Source organism: Barbus barbus, assembly GCF_936440315.1.
Source record: "Barbus barbus genome assembly, chromosome: 19".
Taxonomy (NCBI): domain Eukaryota; kingdom Metazoa; phylum Chordata; class Actinopteri; order Cypriniformes; family Cyprinidae; genus Barbus; species Barbus barbus.
This window is the reverse complement of record NC_136747.1, coordinates 12,170,623-12,177,657: the sequence shown is the minus strand read 5'-3', so window position 1 is coordinate 12,177,657 and position 7,035 is coordinate 12,170,623.

The following is a 7,035-nucleotide window of genomic DNA, read 5'->3' as shown; positions in this document are numbered from 1 at the left end:
CTACATTTATAGCCAAGATGTTGCCACTATAATTTATTTAAACAACCACATACATTTTTTTTAGAACGTGCACTAAAAATCTTCTTCTTTTGTCACGTTTTCCAGTATAAGTTTCTAATCGAAATGAGAAAATTAGATTCTCACAAGAAATATTGAATTAATAATATACAATGTTACACTGTAAATCATTGTCTTATAGTTTGTCTTGTGCTCTATCAAAATAAAAAATTGACGTTTTTACAAAGAAATGTTATATTTGTTATTCTCTTCTAAATGTTTAGGCATGCATATTAGAATATTTAGTGAGATTTATGAAGCCAATGGGGAATGTAATTTAAAATGATCTGAAATAAATTCTTACAAAATTTACAAAGAGCTATTTTTTTCTTTTAAGTATCTTTAGATAGTTTTACTGGAAAACTAGAATAATTTTTATTTTATTTTATTTTAACAAGTAAAATAAAAAAATAAAAAACGTATTTTTTAAAAATCAACTAAATTACTAAAATGTCTATATTATAAAATGTACAGCAGATCGTTAGTTACAAAACTAAATTAGTTAATGTTTAAAAATGGCTTGAAATTTCAGTTCTGTATCTTTATCTTCTCCACAGACAGGGTGACCTTTAGGAATTTTTATTTTATTTTTTATTTATTTATTTGTTTTGCAGTGCAATAATTTAGAGCTGTGTGTAAAGAGAATATAATTTGTACTGGAAAAAGTCTTTTTTTTTGTATTTAAACACTAAAAATATATCTTTTATTTATTTACATTTTTGTATTTTTATTTTATTTTTCTGTGGTGCAAGATCAAACTTTGGTGTCTCTCATGTACGCCAATGCCCTTACAGTGACATAGGCAATTGTAAGATCCTTATCTTATGAACCATGACATTTCTGTACACGTTCCACACCCAATCTGTTTTTTTGGAAAGGATTGGTGTGTCCTCCCCATCACGTCCTGCTAGTCCCGGACTCCATCTGGTGCTTGTGAAGCATGACAGCTTTTAAAGACACAACCCTTCATTTCAGAGCTGCTGTGTGACAGAGCACTAAAGAAAACACCACATGAAATGAGTTCCTGCTTCAAAGTAACAAATCCACAATCACAGATGCAGATGAATAGTTGAGTAATTGTCAACTATCACATCCTAGACATTCGTAGAATCACATATTATCTGATTTTAACACCTAATATCTACATATGTAATTATTATTGTGGTGTTAAAGCTATAGTGTTTATCTGTAGATGCACTGCATGTTCAGTACCAGACGTTTTCAGTTTTCACAGTAGGATTTTGGATTGCACCTTGAGGTTTAATGTTTGCCAAGAACCTGTAGAGCTTATTTTTTTGCCAGTTTTGATATTTTGCCAGTTGTGTTGCTGTCTTTTCCATGCCAAAACCAATTGATTTTCCTTTTTGGTCTCTTTGGGGGGGGGGGGGGGGGGGGGTTACTCGTTGCAAGAGAAGGAGTTCTATTTCCACGATAAGATCTCCAGCAACCTTTACTAGATAGGCGCACACATTGTACAGTATGTGTCTTACATTACCGCTTTTCTTCAGTGCACAAACTTAATAAGCCTGCAAACTTGTGCTGGACCTTAAGGTGTGCTGTTTTATGAATATAGAAGGCAACATCATATCATTGTACTTAGACCTGTAATCATCTATATCAAATGTTGTGTGTGCATTTCTGTGCTTTGGCAAGCATATAGATGTTCACAAACTAAAGTTAAAAAATACTCCACGTTTCCCCCCGCTATTTAATTTACTATTCATTTGAGCACTATGTGATTCTGCATAATGCATGTCGCCTTGTATATTTAACAGCTGCTTATAGTGCAAAAAATATTTTATTAAATCAAGAATCAAAACAACATAAGATATAAAGCCTTATTTTCTGGGCAAAAAAGGAAACAAAAAAGGAAAATTAATTAATTAATTTATTTATTTTTATTATTTTTTTTTTTTTGCTTATAACAAGAAGAAAATATCGGTTATTGGCGTAATAAATTTTTTTTATTTTCTCTTTAAGTTAATTTTATTTTTCTTATCCCAATGGCAGATATTTTTCTTGTTTTAAGTATTAATTACTAATTCTGATACATTTTAAGTAATTTTGCTTAAGTTAAAGTTTCTTGATTTAAGAATGTTTCGATATTTAAACTGGAAAACAAGACAAAAAATACTATGTAAGAAACATTTTTGCAGTGTAAAAAAAATAAATCTTTATTACAGTAAAGCACCAGCTATTTAAATTACAGTTGAATTTTCAATTTGTATTGTCTGTCTGCAGAAAGTATCTCTCCTCCCTGCTATCTTGATGAAGTGAAGGCTGTCACCTAGTGGTTATTGTATGAAACTCATGACATTTAACGCATTTATTATACAGTAGACCAGATCCGATCCCCTTTCACTAAATATGCAATTGGCATAATGTGAGAAGTTGAGAATTTGACATCTCTGTAACAAATAGGGTAAAAGGAAAACTTTACTCTCCAAAAACCCCACCAAGGTAGTATTTACTCTATAGTTCTGCAAAATTGTTCTGCAAAAAAAGTTTTAGGCCTAACTGAGAATATTCCACTCTTTTCCGCCAGATCTACTGACATACTATCAGATATGCTGGGGAATGAATGTAAGGCCGCATTTAACAGCATAGTAAATCAAACCCAGACTTCAAAACAATGTCTCCGGCTGATGAACTTATTGAAGATTGTCTCATATGGAGTTTAGCTCGTTCTCCCAAATAATAACAATGCAAGTTGTGACTTTGCCGAGTCTGAAAAGACTCATATGGAAGAAAGCCCTGGCGACTTGACTCCTTACGGTTATTTTTTAAAGGACACAGCCTTTGAACGACTCCGATATGAATTTCCCAGGGGAGCAGATATTCACATGCTAAGACCTTTGCATATTAATAGTCACCACTCATTGTACAATACTTTTATTTTTTTAGGGAAAACTGAATGTTTGCTAATCGCAGTGAGCGCTCTTTGTTCTGCTTCTAAAGAAGGGTCGCTGTGCCGTTCTTAATCTCGAGGAGGCATAGCAGCTCCAGGGTTACAGAAAGCAGCCTGCCATGCAGACATTCTCTGGCCAGGATAGCAGTATTGTGAGCAAGCTTGTGTAGAGCTGAGAAATTGTACGTAGGACCAGCATAGCTTACCCCATTTCTTGCTTTCTTCTTATTAAAGAAACCACAGAACGGGTCGTATGGGAACAAACAGAGTGGCCTTGACAAAAGCAGTCCACTCAGGGAGTTCACCTCAACCACTGACCCCCGCTAAACCCTATCAAATACCCTAGAAACCTCAACTAAGCATCCTGGCAACAGCCAGAACTGTTTGTTTGTGTTGAATTATAGACAAAGGGAGAAAATGTAGATGGAATGAAGCATGACGCTAAAAGGAAGCCTTGCTAGGAGTCCTCTGTGAATGAAGGAGGCCATGTTGTTCTACTTAGAGTCTATAAAGGGCTCCTGACTGTCACATTCATTTCATTAATAATAATCATGAGCTTTTTTGTCCATCCAAAAAAGGTTGTCAGGTGACAAAAGTGCAAACAACGTGAGATGAAACAGGCATGTGATTAAAATTAGAAGCACTGTAACAAAAATGAAACTTTTTTATGTATAAAATAAATTAGGATAGTTTTTGCTATTGAGATGACTGGGAAAAATATCCCAATTAACCTGAATTTCCCCCATATATTTTTACAGATACATTATATTGATAAATATAAATCCACATCATAAAATATTTATACATATATATTTATATCTATACATGAAAATATGTATTTATAAATAAATATGGGTTATATTTGTGGGGTGATAATAAGGAAAGATGATGCTGCCTGATTAAATAGTGTCACTTGTCTTTATCAATAAATAAGATGGCAGCCTAGGAGATGCTCTGGAGAATTGCCTTCCCTCTGCCAGCTGAATGAGTCACGGCCGGTCCACGCTCAAGCAACACGGCTGCGATCTCGTTCCTGCAGATGGGGCCCCATGACTCTGTCTGTTTGCTCCTGATAACACTGCTGGAATTGTTCCTTGCTTCACTCCCCCTCACATTTATCAAAAGTGAGTACAATGACATCCTTCAGTGCTGCTGCACGCTGAGGTGCTTTCATGGCTGTTGGCCATCAAACCAACATCCCCAGCGCTCTCACAAATATCAGTCTGGAAAATGTTATGAGTTTACATGAGACAACAACATTCAGACTAAAACGGTTGTTTCACCAGCAAAATGATTGTAACACATTTTTATCTGTGGGTTTACCATGGTTTTGCTGTGTGGTTGTTAAGCTGTTCTGAGTGGTAGTTAGGGTGTTGCTAGCATCCAGATGCTATCTAGCGCATTGCTATATGGTTACTTAAAGAAAAAAAAGCCCACTTCTAGAAAGCAATTCTGGTCTCTTTTTTTGTTTTTTGTTCATGAACTAATTTCTATGAAATCATATAATGCATTTGGGTACACATTTTCATACAGTGACAGTTATGTTTAGGCAACTCAGTCCCACAGAAAAGTGTAACTACTTTTTGAGGTGGCAATTTCATGCATAAAAATGTGCAACCTTAAATAAAAGTAGAATGAAGGCCCACCCCTAAACTTAACCATCAATGGGGCGAAAGCAAATAAGGAAACATATCAATTAGATGATCCATATGAATCCAAATGATTTTTCAAATGATTTACATTATATGAATTCATACAAAAACGACACCTCATGAAAGTTTTTTTCCATAAGATCTGGTTGGTCTGAACTAGACTCAGCAGCAGCTGACTGAAGGAGACACTAACGAAATAAAGTACTGGATCGCAGTACACAATTACAAACACACAAAAAACTCTTTATTTAATGTATTTGTTGTCTTTTCCAATAGCAGATCAGCAGCTGAAAAAAATGGTCATTTCTGGAAGTGCATGATGTAGTAGGTTTGTACACAAGCAAATCTGGCTGAACGTTTTTGTTGAACGACGAGTCACACTATAAATCAAAAGCCCATAATTCATCCCAGAATTTTATTTTGAGTTTTTGTTTTATTCAAGTTTATTCATATTGTCTGTACCACAATGAAGAAATATAAGCGCAGCATATTCCACAATCCACTGACCTAGGTAGTAGCTGGTTTAACTACAGCCATCTTGCTTCTTTGGCTCGATAAGATAACATAGATAACTTTTGCCACTAAGCATATTTAGGCTGCTTCTTGACGCTGCTCTTAGCAGAAGTTTTCCCTGCCCTGGGGTGAGGAATGAATAAACCATGATGGAGAAGAGAGAGAGTGAGTGTGATCTAGTCAGCAGTCTGAATTAAAAAGACTGGCACAGATAGTCACGTTGTCTGGTTTCCCTGTCCTCCATTTCACCTCCCCGTGTTTCCGCTGCACCTCCCGCCGTCGTCTTTCCACTCCGAGTGTTTAATGTTTTATGATGACAACTGGTACGATCAGTCGATATGAAAGCCTGTTTGCTACAGTACGTTTTGGACAACAAAGTCATTTCATTACACCTCACATAAACAGCACATCCTTTATTGCTATTTTCTCACAGAGACACTGCCTATAGTTCTTTGTATTGGTGACCACGTTAATGGCTTCGCTGTTATGACCTAGACAGTCATTGTCCATCCTTTATAAGCTCACAGCATCTGGCTTTTATAACAGAATTTGTGTGCCAAAATTACACCGTACAATAGCGGGTTGTTGGCTAAATCAATGGCCATTATTTCTCCCATTATAGGCATAAGCCCCACAGAGGAGACCGCAGGGCGATGTTTGTGTTATCAAAGACTGACTCAAGCGCTCGGCTTCAGCGTGCAGAGGTAGCAATAAAACTCTCAGTCTGTGCGCTGTGTCACAGCTGAATGCTTTAACAGAGACTCACCCACACATCTGAAATGCTCAGCGCTTTGTCAAGGACATGCAGTCATTCTTCCCATTTTCTCTCATGCTTTAGTCTTTTAGTCTTAACACTCTGACAAGAGACAGATATCATAGAAACAAATGGAGTAGAGATCTCTTTTTAATAACCTACATCACTCTCTCTCCCTGTTATTTAAAACTATTATTTATCCAGGCTGTTAAAAACTCCTAAAAACATGCAGGTATTGCCTTAAAGAAACAGCTCAACCAAAAATGAAAAATCTGTCACCTGTCTGCTCACTTTTCACTCACATTCATTGCAACTGTATGGAAAAGAGGGGCTATGATAGTCTTCAAAATGTCTCCTTTCAGTTTGGAAGAACACAAGGGTGAGTAAGTGATGCTTTAAGAAGCATTCTCTACCCTTAAAAAGATAGATCATCCATAAATGAAAATTCAGTCATCGTTTACTCACCCTGATATGAAAGCCTGTTTCAACCATGGCACAAAAAATTAATTGCAACTTTTTTTAAAGAGATATAAAATCAGACAAAAAGAGATATAAACTCGCAGTTTAGATATAATCTAAACTTGGAATTGTGAGAAATAAAGTCAGAATTGTTTAATAAAAAGTCACAATTACCTTTTTTTTTAATTCCATGGTGGAAACTGGCTTCTTACCCTCATTTTATGAAAGAAGATTTTTATATTTTATTTTTGTTGGTAACCAAAAAGTTTGTTATTATTGACTTCTATTGAGAAAAAAAAGAAAACATTTTTAAAAATATCTTCTTTCATGTAAATTATATAGATTTGGATTAGTGCTGTCAAACGATTAATCGAAAAGTTTTTGTTTACATAATATATGAGTGTGTACTGTGTATATTTATTATGTATATATAAATACAAACACATGCATGTATATATTTAAGAAAAATATGTTGTTTATTAAATATATTTATATATAATATAAAATATAATATAAATATATATGCATGTAAATATTTTCAAAATATATTCTGTGTGTATTTATATATACATAATAAATAAACATACATACATTATGTAAACAAAAACGTTTATTTTGGATGTGATTAATCGTGATTAATCATTTGACAGCACTAATTTGGATACATAAACACAGAATCAAGCTCTGATTTG